This window comes from Ptychodera flava, chromosome 1 (genome assembly GCF_041260155.1).
Source record: "Ptychodera flava strain L36383 chromosome 1, AS_Pfla_20210202, whole genome shotgun sequence".
Lineage (NCBI taxonomy): Eukaryota > Metazoa > Hemichordata > Enteropneusta > Ptychoderidae > Ptychodera > Ptychodera flava.
The window spans coordinates 21,408,740-21,424,185 of NC_091928.1; positions in this window are offsets into that span (position 1 = coordinate 21,408,740).

Sequence of the window (15,446 nt, forward strand, 5' to 3'; positions counted from 1 at the left end):
AGTTGTAAATGGGAAATCCTTTAATGTGAAATAAATAAATAAATTAATTAATTAATAAATAAATAAATAAATCTGGCTTAATATATGACATAATAAACACGTAACCGCCCAAATCAATAGTCACACTACTAGTGAAATCGAGTTCCATTTCGTTCGAATTCGGTAATATTGTCACTGAGTCGTCAAACTACGAGTACCATTCAAACTCTATTGAATACCTTATTTTATGTCACTGAGTTGCTATTCGTGCAACTAGACTTTGATCTGACTCTCAGCGACCTCGGAATGCGTGTTACTTAAATTTGCAGAACGAAATTTACATGTAATCACCGGGACGGTGATGTAATTGACTTTCCGTCTATCCTCTGCCCGTTTCCGTCTGGCTGACGATTACAATATCAGTTATATAGCTTTCATATACGACACCAATGATAACAATGCGGTAAAATTCTAGATAGGATTCGAAAGCTCGTCCACATAGACAGATACGTGAGTATCGACTGAACGTGTGAACGTGTGAATCATGCATTGGCCATCATAGTGGTTGAAATTTGATGAAACAGGAAGACCGAATAAAAAGATTGAGGCCAAATAAAAAATGTACGTGTTTCTGGTAACCCGGCCTGCCCTAGGAAAACCCTCCGACCCTAGACATTATTTTCGCATTTCCAAAATATTTTGAGTACATTCTCTAAATCTTACGGCATTTTATGGGTCTCAGCAAACTAAAATGAAAATAAAAATATTTTCCTCCGACCTAACTACTCTAATTTTCAGAGGCATGTTACCAGAAACACACTTTTTCTAATTAATATTGGTCTAACTCGTGTCAAGCAAAACTGCAAGCAAGTGAACTATGCACGCGTGTGTACGTAGAACTGTGTATCAACAGCGGAAAATCAAAATTTATTATCTTTTTCTTCGTTGTGTTAAACACTGCCATTTATCATCAAATATTTATGTTTGATGGTACAATTGGCATGATAAGTTTATTGAAGATCAGCTATCGGATACAGTAACAGGAAATAGTCGTACTGATGACAATGGCAAAATCGCAGCCTCTGATTGGGTATTACTAACACGGTGATGTAAGGCTTGACGGTACCACTTAAGGTAAATTCTAACAATAGAGTGCCGGTGTTTCATCAAGGGACAAAGTGATCGTTTCCACCTTCCTGAGATGGCATGGATAACTACTGAATAAGACGAAAAGTCTGAAAATTGTGCAATAACAAACAAACTATACCTACAGCTGTAATGTACAATCCTGACACAGTTCTCATATACAACACTACAAGAGTACACGGTCCAAGTGAAAAACCAAAGGTTAAACCCAGTTAATGGGGTAACATTAGCTATTGTAATAACAAGGTCATCAAACTGGGGTCGCCTGTAGCTGCATCACCGTTCTCCCAGAGTCCCTAGAATCTGCATGCTCATCGTCTGCGCATACCAGTTTTGCTTTCAAACATCGATTTTTTACAGGACAGTCAATGGCCACCAGTCGCTTACCTTTTCCCGCCAGCAGTTACTGGGCCAACGCGTTCACCCCGCGCTCTACGCAACAGCCTACTTCTAACTCGATAGCCTTCTGAAGATTATTCCTTCAATTTATTCATTTTTGATACTATAGGGCCAACAATCTTGTAGCAAGTCTACGTATTGAGTAACATTACCTAAAATGTAGTCGACAGACACTGCATTCGATAGATCTAACCTGTTCAAACATGGAAGGGGCGCCAAATCACTTGCAGACGACTTGGGTGTGGATCGGAGTGTCGTACTTAGAAGAGCAGTCTCTTCGCTGCGACCCATTGCAAATTAGCCTCCATGCCCAGCCGATTTGCCCGCAGCGGACTGGCAAGTCCGGTGTCGGGGAGAGGCTATGATGAAAACTTGTTCCTTTTTTTAACGGGGACCGAGACGAGGATCAAGCTTGCTTGAGTGCGGGCATCGCGGGGTTGCCGGCTGGATAGGTGCGTCGGCGCCCGGTCGTGCACTATTGGCTCGCCACACCAGTGTTGGGGAGAGGCAAGAGTAAAAACTTTCGTCGGGTGACCGACACAAGGGTAAAGTTGACACAAGGGTAAGTTGACTGATGAAAATGAATGCAAAGTGTACTTTGTGAACATTACGGAAATATTGCAGATGGAAAAGACGCTAAGAATAGTTAAAAGTAATATAGTCTAGCCTCTCATCTCAGAGATAAACAGAAAACATTGCTTTCTTACTGCCGTGTTTGAGCACTGTCATTTCTCGTTGAAAACCACATTTGTATATAAGCTAAACGAGAAACATAAATGTACACGAATATTACTATACTTCAATATAAACATCTGGTTAATATAAGATTCTGGAAAAATTGTTTGTAAAATATGTTGTTGTGACTATATATTTATTTTCAATATTTTCTTATAGTATCAGGAACTTTATTCCATTACTTTGGACCAGCAAACTTAATTGTTTGAACTGTACATCATGACATTTGATTGTGGTTGGTGTATCTACAATGATTCATACTAGACATCAATCAACTCTTGAATACAAAATTCAACTTCTTAACTGACAGTGCGTCTAGAATTTGCAATTAAGTTGCGTAGAATGTTCCGTGGAAAGTTACTTAATGTTACCGGTGTCTGAGTGGATCTAATCATGTAAATGTCTAAACTGGCAAAAGTCCCTTGAAAAGTGCGCCCTCTTTAGGACGTCCAATGACTTATGCAATCTCTGTCATTAGTCAGACACTATTCTTTTATATTTGAACTTTTAACACTGTAAATCATTTTGATGAACATAAAAAGGTCATTTTAGGGTTTCGTTGCACCACGAAATCACTCTCCTTACAACTAAAAATTCGCTTACAATATCTCAGTTGACGCGCTTTGCGCCAACTCCACTTCGTATCACATTTTTCTATACTCTGTGTAACTGAATTATTAAGACCGTGTACTACAAAACTGCATATTTATCATGGGATTCATCATCTGCAAATTATGATCAAAGGAAAATTTTATCTTCTTAAGCATCTATGAAACTGGTATGACCATATCAAAAGAAAACTGTAACATACGCAACTGTACTTTTTGTTTCCTTGAGTTATATGAGTTAGAAAAGTTGTTATATTGAGGATATGAAGTAGACTCAAATTAAATATGACTGATGCAATAGTTTGGATTGACGACAGGTCAAAAAGTGTGATTTGGGAAACGACCTATTGTTCTTCGTTATGTAGACGTCAGTTAGATTAAATCCATTGACTTCTAGAGTCTGGATTCATGTAAATTGCCTTATATGCCGTTTAGTATGGTCTCTACGAGGGTAAATAAAAAAAACTGATTGAGAATGGTTGCAGACGACAGCTACACATTTCGATTACCGACGCCATATCTGCGTTCTCCTTGCAACATTTCATACTCATGTTCTTCACGGTCTAAGATATCAGTATATGGCTGTTGCTGATGAATGCTGAGCTCCGTATTCATGCTGGCCCGGTTGTTTACATCTTCATAAACCTCCATGTCGACATCTTGCCGTGCAACGACATTTTCATACTTTTCTTCGACGGTTTCGCCATCCGGTTTTTGTGCAATGTGGTATCTATTGGAAACAGCTCTATCGAAACTTTTCTCTTGTTTTCTCTTCTGCCGAGTTAAAAAAGCAAGACGATCAGACATTTTTTCAAAACACAAGTGAGAATTATATATATATATATATATATATATATATATATATATATATATATATATATATATATATATACTGTGTATACCTGACGAGCACAAGGCTCAGTATTGAAAACAAATCTCTAATTGATATACGTAGGCCCTCAAACAGGAAACTACTTCCCCTACAATTATGTTGATTTATACAATTGTTCAGTGCGGACCCAGTATGATTCAGACTAGCCACCATGTCAAAGGCAGCAGCCTAAACAGTAATAAAAGTTATAGAGGTACTTACAGTCGCTCTGCGGTGCACATACAATGCAATGCCTGAAAGAACCAGACAACGATAGAACTATTTTGAATATGTTACTTTGGGGTGATGAAATTTTATTGCTTCATTTTAACTCTGGACATATTCTAAAGTTTGTCTCATTTCATTTTACATGTATGTCTCTCTGGAGTTTAGAGTGTAATGTCAGGCAGTGTCCATGACTCTGAATGCCGTTACTTGTTATCCTAGGTTTAATGTACTGAGCATGAATAGAAGTCTTACTATCTGTTACCCTACTTATTATTTCCTTAACCAATCAAATCCCGTGTCGTGCCGCCCGTTGTTTCCGTTCTTAATGTAGAACGCGCCTCGGGGACAGATAGTCTGACTCTCAAACTTTAACAATTCTTTTCTGGTGACCAAGTGTGGGGGCTCATTTTAAAGCTATTATAATGTATTTTCACGGCTTAGTTTTTCGAAACTCCAAAATTTAACATTCCCCTTAGAGTTAACACAGGAATGGCGGCCATCTTGAATTTCAAATTTCACAAACTCTGCACTATGACCCCCTTTTTTATTGTTGATTTGGTAAGAGAATGGAGAAAAGTTTCATTCAGGAAAGTTTGAGCAAAAGTTTAAGTCTTTCACTTTCGAGGCGCATACTACCGCAGATCTTTGGTCTTAGCTACCACTGTAAGGGTTCATTTGAAACTCACGGACTAAATAGTCTACTTTTGTGAACATCGAAACTAATTTTTCCCCAACTAATTAATATAGGTATAGCAGCCATTTTAACTTCAAGTGTCGATGAATATTGGGTATTTCTTTTCTCTGGAACCACATTTGTACGGCGATCCTTCATTGTTGAATTGATGCCAAAACGGAACAGTTTCAAATTTCCGAGTAATAATTCAAAACTTTCCGTTTCATTAACATTTGTCCGTCAATTTGTATGTCGCTGTAGGAGTTTGTCAAGAATGTAGTTTACTGTGTCCTGTACGAGTAAAAGGCCTTATATAGATGTCCATGCATGTAATTAATGAAAGCATTGATACTCACAAACGGCAGCAGCACCGACTATAATTCCACAGAGAAAACCAAGAAACGCCTGCCATTGTCCCTGTCATCAAAATGAACATCGATCAAAGATGATGATTTTAACTTGATTGAAGACTGTCTCAAGGAATTAATTTGATAAATTATTTTGATTTACTCAAGGTGATTCTACTTCATCAAAATTTAATTAACATTTGTCTCGTTACTCAAATATATACTTGAAAAAAATTTCAAAAATTGAGAGAGAGAGAGAGAGAGAGAGAGAGAGAGAGAGAGAGAGAGAGAGAGAGAGAGAGGAGAGAGAGAGCGCTATGTAGTCCATCGGCATCAAACTGAATTACACATTACTTGTAAGTATTGGCTGTGTTGTCTTCGTTTCTATGGCTGATTCGAGCACGTTATGTGCGTATGGCATTTCCGATATAGCGAAAAATCGAAAAAGGTCACTGTTTAACCTATTTTATAAAACCTTATCTTTAGTGGCAATGGAAGAGACATAAATTGATACTGATACGATTGCCATCAAGGAAACCTCAGGTATTTGTTTGTTTTTTTATGGTACGGACATTTGTACATGACATTAACAGAACCAAAGTCCTACGGAACTTTTAAATACGTTACCGAGTTTCTGTCGAGCCTGGCGCGGTCGGATTTGTAGTTTCAGTAGGTCCGGTGATATCTGGAGGTGTCGAATTAATGATGTAAGGCCACAATAGTATTAAAGCATGTGATAGAGGGCGCATGTCGCCGCTTCAGTGTGTGCAAAGGTGAGTCTCACACCAAACAATGTACATCACTATGTTACTACCAGAACAGTAATAATATAATAATAATGCAACGTATCAATTAACAAAGCTGATATCAGATTTAATATCCCGAAAGGTGTTGTCTTAAACGTTCACAGTAAAAGAAAGACTCTTCCCCGTTTGCCAAGTGTAACTAGTATAGGTATAGCTTCTTTTGGTGAAGTAATTAACGATTCAAAGAAGGGATCATGGTACACATTATGAATCTTGTCTTTTGTTTTTGTTGCTTTTATTTATTTGTTTAGACAACGCTGTAATCCAAGAGATTCTCAGATCTTTTCATCGAAATTTTACTGTTTCTCTGACGACAAAATTGACATCAATTAGATTTCGAGTGGAAACCATAGCAGCCCGTGACACGCAAGTGACTTACGTCTCTCTGAAAAAAAAAACATATAAGATCTAGTACGACTTAAAGTGTCTCTCTGTTTGTCTGTCTGACTGCCTTTCTGTGTTAATGCTGACCAAACATGAATAATGCGTAAAAATGCATAGATTTTTAGCATTACCTCGTTCGGTCCATCCAAACTCGTCATTTGCCGGATCACAGTACTTTCCAGACTCGAGCGGATGTTGAGCTCCTTCACTGAAACACGCTCCCTCGATAAGACATGAATTGTTCTAGGTAAAAATAGATAGATAGAAGATTGACAGCAGAACACTAGTATAAGACCCATTGCGAATTTTAGGCCTGGCTGTATTTTGATATCCGTTATACTAAACAATATAAGGAGTTTTGTATCATAGCGGTATAGATGTCTATTCTTTGACCAATGTGATGACTTCGTGTTGATAATTCAAACTGGTGTTACATCGCATACATCGCATACTATTTGAAGAAAAAAGGCAATTGCCTACAAGATTTACAATTAAGGTAGAACGCGCCTCGGGGACAGATATTCGGACTCTCAAACTTTTACAATTCTTTTCTGATCTACCACTTGTGGGGGTTCATTTTAAAGCTCTTGGTGTAAGAAAACTTTTCACCGGCTTAGTTTTTCGAAATTCGCAAATTTTCTTTTTCTCCATAGAGTTAACACAGCCATGGCGGCCATTTTGAATTTAAATATCTTGGCTTAGTTGTTTCTCCAGTACAAAAAATTGACCCCCGATTTTTACTCTCGATTTTGAAAGAAAATGGTTGAAATATTGCTGAAGGAAAGTTTGAGCAAAAGTTTAAGTCTTTCACCTTCAAGGCGCATATTACCTTCACATGAAAGTGTATTTTCTCTACCAATTTTAAAGCATCAAAACGTACATAGACTTTGACATCAGAAAATATGGCAGTCACGAAACATTATTTCTATCGTGGTATCCATATTAGGTAAATTGTCACACTGACTGCTACTATGGTGACGTTTAGGACGAGTATCGCTCACCTTCTTGTCGCAGTTACCATTTTCCCTACATTCTACACACACCGAATCGAAGACAGTGAATAGCAGTTCGTTGCTGAATGTTACGCCATCCAAGCTGACGGAAATATCGGAGTATTCTACTGGCAGTTCGTTGTTGGTGACTGTTGCTGGATGTGTGTTGATACCCGTGTGCCTCAGGGGACATGCGATTTCCGTTGAGCTTATGAGGTATGCCTCCATGTTATACATAGAGATGTGGTTTTTCTGAAAAGAAAAGGCATTCAGCAATGTAGATGTTGCAATGTTATACAAGTAATCACATCCTAAGTGTAAGACGTAGCCGTATTAACATCAGGGATGTGCAGAAATTCGATTGTTCTTGCCCTAGTATTTTATATATTCAACCTTGCAACTTCAAATCTCATTGTGGCCTTTCCTGTAACACCTTATACAGCCAAAGTACAGAATATGTACCCTAGATTAACTTACAAGATCAGCCGTGCGTCTGATTTGATCTTTCCAACAAAGCACATTTAAATATATTATTAAAATCTGAATATTCGTATGATATTTGCCCAGAGTCAAAGAAAACAATACTGTATGACGTATTGCACCTGATTCGTAAGCTTCACTTTACACAAAAGTCGTTCTGATTCGACGAAATTCTCTCCAACACCAAACGCTGTCTCACACGGTCTTGATTGTAAATCACAGAGGGCGTCGTGCTTAAGGTAGCTCAGATATATTGGCTGTCCTTCTTCATGAGAACAGTCGTTTCCTGTGAAACCCTCGTCACAAAGACAGATGTTGTCGTTACATTCGCCATGTTTGCTGCAATCGTTTGGACAGAGCATGGCTAATAGTTCTTGTGGCGGTACTTTGTTTCCGTGGCCGTCGTCTTCGTACAGAGAGATGTTACGGAGCACGAGATCCATGCAATCAAATTGGAATGCTGCCGCCGTAGAGGGCGCAAAGTCGAGGGTATCCATCGCCTGAAAGACACGCGAGGATGTCAATTGAAGGAACATTAACAAATTTGTTTCCTTCAAAATATACAATGACGGCGGCCTCCTTTCCATAAGATGAGCCGAGTCACCGTACAGACATGCATAGTTGGTAGACTCTATAAAAGAGAGGTAAAAAATTGTTTTAATGGCACCCATACATATATTTTGGTTTCGCTTTTTATTTTGTCCTATGTCATCACGGAGAAAATTTGATAAAACAAATGAAAAGATACTGTTCTACCGGTAAATTGGTCACTGGCTAAAGTAAATATAATGTTATAGTGTTATTTTGCATTATAGTTTTCCTGTTTATCAAACTTAAACGATTGGCAAAAACGACATTGGCCAAACCTAAAATTAAAGAGAGGGAGTTAAACATATCTTTATCAATTCACTTCAGAGGCAGACGTTACTTTAGCTGTAATCTGCCCACGTATCTCATGCTTTGATAAAGCCTCATTGCTTGCTAAAACGTATTAGATTATACCAGTATATTAATGGTGCAAATGCAGCGATCTGATTGGTCGACACTGCAAAAGAACCGTGGTATATTTACGAAATTAATACCACGGTTGCCACACGCGCGAACTCTCGGCAAGTTCAAAAATCCCTTTTTGACATTTCATGTCCCAGAATTTTAATATACTGTTATGATATAATAGCATTAAACACACCCGGCGACGGTGTACACGAGATTTTGACCAGTTCACTTCATATATGCACTCGCTATCGCTCGTGTTTTATGTCGTGAACTGGTCAAAATCTCTTAGAATACCATCGCTAGGGTGCTTTATCGCTTACATATATAATAGTTGATGAAGGGCGTTTTCTTGAGTAAAAGCTGATTCAATAAAAACTCAAGAATGAGGAACAGCAACGTCATAAAATAAAGAAGACGAAAGCCACAAAAATCCTTACCTGTATGTCAGTAATGCATGTATCTTTGTACTTCTGAGTATCAAGGTTTGTCATTGAATGCATTCACTGAAAATCGAGGTAGAGTTGAAAAAACGTCCACAAAACTCGCGCGCCATTTCCTCTGTTATGCCACTTTGTGTCGGCCACTCAGGGATGTTTGGTTGAAATTCGGAATCAAAATCAAACTCGATATTTCCTATTTCCACGTGATCTTCTCCGATATTTTCAAAATCTGTTTTCTCGATACACTGAGGATAGTCTGCGTAATTGACAAAATTTCTGCGTAGAGGACCATAGCAAGATTCTTCACCGTGATCTGTGCCCGATTGCGTAAAGTTGCGTCACGTCCGTACCGTGTCTTGATTGGTCGGTGTGCAGTCCGTACCCACAGCAAATTCTGGAGCTGTCAATTCCAGTTGGACAGTTGCAGTACATTGCATTGCTTTCTGGTGTCCGTGAAAGCTGTCGTGTTCCAAGAATAATTTTCATCCTCGGAAACTCTAAAAAAAGCACAAATAGTGTTTTTATAATACTAAAACTCAGTTAGTAAGTCTTAGTTTGTAGGATCTATTTTCCAGAAATGGAGCGATACGGATATAGCTTCAGATCAGCTAAGGCAACACCTACACGAGGGAAACCACTTTTAGGAATGAAGCACTTTTTGCGTTCCTTGTTGTTAACAACAGGATATACAACTTGAGTAAGATAAATCGTTTACCACAGACACACTTACACTTATCACAGAAATCATCAATAGAAAAAAAATACTAGATAAAGGGAAAAAAAATTACAAAATTTTCCAATACTTTAGAAACAAAACTATAAAAAAACCCGAAAATTTGCTTCATAGGCTAACTGGCCTTCTACACTTGTCGTGCACATTATACAGCTGACAATTCGTAGGGTTTATCTAACTTTCGATCGTTGTCAACTTTGTCGATTACGTACATTTTGATTATATCCTGCAACAGTTGTAACCTATAACCCGATGATTTATATCTCATTCTTTTAAATTTTCATTCGCTCGATTAAAATTCTTGGTTTGCCTATCTACTATGTCTCTAAAAAGTGGATAAACTTTGAGGACTGCGGGATCTATAAAGGGTATGTAATGGCAGTCAGTTTAGGATGTATTTTGCAACACGATTGGAACTAATTTGGGATAATTGGATAGGCGCAATTTATCAAGAATTTTAGAAATTTGTTTAATATTACCCTATATTTCCTTATCATCTTTAAAATTTTATTCAAAATTTATGATGCTGTTGAAATGTTATGGGTAAGATCAGCGCATGATAGTATCTAATGCAATGTTGTTCAAAACATAGGAACAATATTTATATTTGAATGAAAATGTGTGAGCTTGTCTATGGTTTCTTCATTACTGAAATACTAGTACTAATCTCAGTTTGTCACTTTCCTCGACCAAACTGAAGTTTTTGATTGATTTACAGTTAAGTCAGTCAGGGTCATTTAAAATGTGCCTGACTCAATTTAATGTTTATGAAGCCTTAAATTCACGAAAAAGTCAGGGGCATTTCAAAAGTGCCCTGACGCAAAAGTCGTCAATTAGAGAAATTTTAAGCATTTTGTCTCGTTTCTTCGGTACATTTACACAAAAATCACAAATGTTTTCATGAAAATGAATCCGATGAAAGAGATATGCAATAATCATTGTGTTTTCGTTGTTTTTTTAGATGAGAAACAATATTTCAAATTTTACACTATTCTATCATTTTGTAAAATTTCAGCTGTAAAAATTTCGATTTCGTTACATTTTCCTAATAATTACTCTAATCCAATTATCCCAAAATAGTTCCAATCGTGTTTTGCGTAAAATTGAGTTGTAAAAGTAGAATTGCAGTCAACCGTATTCTCTTGCAACTAAACTTGTACCTCTGATTATCGTAATTTTTCTTTTACGTCATCAGTGACGTAGTGCATACCTCCATGACTCAGCAAAGTCGTCCAGATCTTCTGTGATTTCACCGTTCCTCTTTGTGAAGTCATTAGTGTCGTCATCGTCTCCATCTCCGCACAGCGCCATCGTGCGTCCGGTATAATCGGAAGGAAGGACGACAAAGACATCCAGCCACTTGCCCTGCGCACTGCTGACCACCTGTACTTCCAGTGTGACACCAGGGTACATATACACCTGAGGGGAAAGCCGCGGCAATTAGAATACTCAAAGAACGATATTCTAATGTTTATTACAAACGTAAGGTACATGGAAGCTATGGATGTAAACAATATAAAACAGCACTGGTAAATAAATGGTTCTCATAACAGTGTTTGTGACATTGCTCATTTACATGGTGTTTGTATTTCGTTCTTCTATGACAGCTGTGAGCAGATAATCAATTTCGTTTAGGAACAAAGCGGATGATGAAAACCGTGCATATTTAAATAACTAACTATGCAATCTCTGTATGTTGTTTGTATATGCAACATGAAAGTAATCGTGTGAATACTTTGCTTCGAATACCGTTGAGGGATAATTTTGAAATATTTCTATATGATTTAATTTTAACATTTTTATACTCAATACTCTGATGATTTTTTCGCCTTTGACGTCAATATTAATATACTTACATAATGTTTGTTTCCATACTGCTGATGGATGGCAGTGCCGGGCGACAGGTTCTTCCTCGGAACTGATATTCTCAAACTGTCTCTGTTACAGATGTCCATAATGACAAGGTCATTATTCTCACGGATAGCCACGGCACAGTTACAAGAAACCTCAGCGCAGTCTGTAGCCGCTGTCTGTACCTAAAATGCCAGTGTATCATGGGGCATGAGAGGTCAACTTTGAGAAAAAGAGCAATGTGAACATTTCAACAAAAAATACAGGTCAGCGATGAGTGTGTGAAAGCCATTGTTATTATCTAATTACGCTATTGAATGGAAGTCACACCTATAAGTCCATCTGTGAGTTATTCATGAGAATTGCATTGTATTTTGTAGAGACTTATACGTTGATTGTTTAATTGACTTAACACTCAGTATCCTCTCGGTGTGTCTATCACGTCAGAATGCTAAGTTTAAACATCTCGATGATGCTACGAATTGAAGCTATACTTTCGTTTACTATTTGATCGGTTCATTGATTGATTGATCGACTGTTTAATTTTTAGAGACAAAGTGTTCAGCACAACGGGAAAGTTAGAGAATCAAGCCGAACGCGTGTAGTCATAATCGTAATGGCATTTGATTAAAGATGAATCCGACAATGTTCCAGCTTTGCAGTAATAAAAACTTAGATTTACGAGGTACAAATTTAAGTTCCTGTTTTAAGATTGCAAAACTGGTAATTGGTGTTTCACTTCCAGGGCTTACCTCTAGTGTCCTGCCTTCATCAGTTGTTCCTCTTGCTAACACATAGTACCATTTTTAACATTGAATACCAAAGTCTACAATCAAATCAAAGGTCAGTTCTGAAGATGTACAGTTTATGTTTGTGCCACAAGTAGGAGACATTAGCAACGTATGTAAACATATTTCAATGATTAACTTTAAGCAAGTTGATGGAAAACACTTGACTGACGTGATATTTGGTACCATATGCTGATCATTTCAAGTCATGCTGATATATATTCTAGTGCATGACATTTTCTACATCGAAATAACAAAGCGAGAGGTCGCCTAAGGCCTTACCCATCGAAAGTTCTGTAATGTGGGTCACCGAAAGAAGAGCAACGTTTGTGATCCACGCCGATGACTGAGACCTATACAAGACATATTATTCAATTAAATCAAATTAAATCAATTAAATCAGCACAGTCTATGCATTCTCAGCGGTTGTCTACAATCAGTATATTTTAAGGCCCATTTTTTAACGATAGGACTATGGTATCGTCTTGAAGTCAAGTACTGTCGTTTGTAAACACAGAAAGCAAGTAAAACATCTTTATCTTCTTAAAAATTTGTCTGGCGCCTTGTAAATCAGAAAATATAAAGTCACATGACCGACCTTTATGGGATCAATTTCATAGTCGTCAAATATTGATAAGTAGGTACTGTTGACACAGTGTACAGGAAGTACTGTACTGCTGATGGTCACGTTACGGATTCCATCGTCCATGAAGTCACGTCTCGCAACCATCGTGAACTGACTTGCTGCTCGCTTCGTCGTTTCATTCCAGTCACGTGGTCTTATTTGCATAACGCAGCGATCGAAAGATAATTCTTCATGGAAGTATTCTGTGCCAAGGTCTTCGTCTGAAAGTCAGTTTGATGAGAACTTTTGATTCCCGGGAAACCACATATTTTCTCTCTTTTTGCTTTACACAAACTGTGCGATTAGAGTGAAAGTATCGCTCTGAGATGTCTGACCAGCTTAGACCAGTTCAAACCAGTTCTAAGGGCTGGGCCTTCCCTTCTACTACATACGCTTTCACTTGTGATAGATAAACACCGTATGTTATGTGTATATCTGCAGCTTGTTTTACCCGCCAAAGTGTATGGTGAAATGATAGGGTACTTGTTGAAAGGTATTTCATTAACAATATTTACTATGAAATAATTGTAACTATTTCGGTCCTTGAAATTTGAACAGTGAAATGCTAAAATATATAATATTGTACATATGTTGATATAAGGCATAAACTATATTGATTTCCGGTAGATCAGCTATGATAGCTGTAAGCGAAAGTGAACGTTTATGTTGTCTGTAGTCTTTCGTGACAACATGGACTTTATTTTATTTTTTATAGCTTTATCAATACCAGTGAATTTTGTGACACCATTCCCAAGATTATTGCTGATACCATATCCGATTATCTAGCATTGTGGCTGAAGATGTTTCTTACATCTACAAATTCACTGGTATAGCCAAAATTATAAAATAATAGCAATAATGTACCCCACCCCGCCCGATAATGGACTCAAGCAACTTTGCACTCCGTAATTTACTCGGCTTCGCCTTTTACATTATGTTGTGCAAATTCGTTTTCTTCCATCAAGGGCCAAGAGGGGTACATTATTTTTAGATAACCTGTAATTATTAGCATTTTGTTTTAACCATACTCTGAGTCACAGCCAATATATTAATGTGACAGGCCGTCTGGTATGTCAAATCTTCACAGAAAATAGGGATTGTTGACCAAATTGGTACCGTCGTTCCACTTCCATCGGACTCGCTCAGTAACAATGGGTCACTTGTGTTGACCTGTGGGGAAATAACGAATATGTTGTAGGAGCTTATTATCTTTTACGATATTTATTGTAATCGATTTATCGACTATCGGGTCGTGCTGTATTTTGCTATATATCTTTATTAAACACAAATTAAACATAAGACACGAATCATCCTTCTAATAACCTCACGTTTCGAAACTGACTAGGGATACCTGACTATGTAAACGTTACCTTGATACCAGCAAAATAGTTCTCACTTGTATACCAATGACTTTTGTGGAGATTCTCGTAGAAGGAACGGGCTCGACATCCAACCTGTGGAATATAAATTGATGTGGTAACATTTAAAACCAACCATTGCTTCATAACGAATTCCGTTTCTCAAGAGCGCAATATCCGTCGGTTGCACCTTCTCGCCACGTTTCTAATTAAAAGGACTTGCGCATCTATTTACATAATTATAAAAGCATATTGTCTGATAAAACAACAGTTTTACTCATTTGCACAGGAAAGTTTTGAGACTTGTTTTAAAGGAAAATATCACATCGATTTTAAATGAGACAGAATGTAAGAGAACTAACGTGACGAATTGATCTAATCGGTTTCTCGAGAACAAGTTTGCAGAAATACATTGTTCACTCCGACTGGCCCAAGTGTGATTTATGAATTCATCACTTACCATAACTCCAAGTCTACCTTCCTTGTACGACAACATGTCTCCCGGTAGCGTGGTCGACAAAGATTCAGAATTAATGTGAAGAATGACTGACTCTACGTCGTCATGGGGACGTCCATCAAACAGCCAATCGACTTCGAACCTTGCCGCATGGTCATGTTGGTCTGCAAAATCCACTGTGCACTTGAAATGGAACCGTCCCTGGGTTAAGATTGGCCCTTCGAGTACGGGAGAGCCCTGCATTACAGGAAACATCTCTGAAATGAATATTAACATGCATTTCATGAAAACATTGTTTCTCTTAATCAGCTGTACCTAAATGTGCCAGTGTGTTAAGGTTGAAACATCTCGGGGACAGATATTCAGACTCTCAAACTTTTACAATTCTTTCTGATCTACCACTTAGGGGGTTTCATTTTAACTCTCTTGGTGAAAAGTTTTACCGGCTTAGTTTTTCGAAATTCGTAATTTTTATTTTCCTCCATTGAGTTAACACAGGGATGGCGGCATTTTGAATTTCTAATATCGGTAAATCTTGGGTTACTTTTTT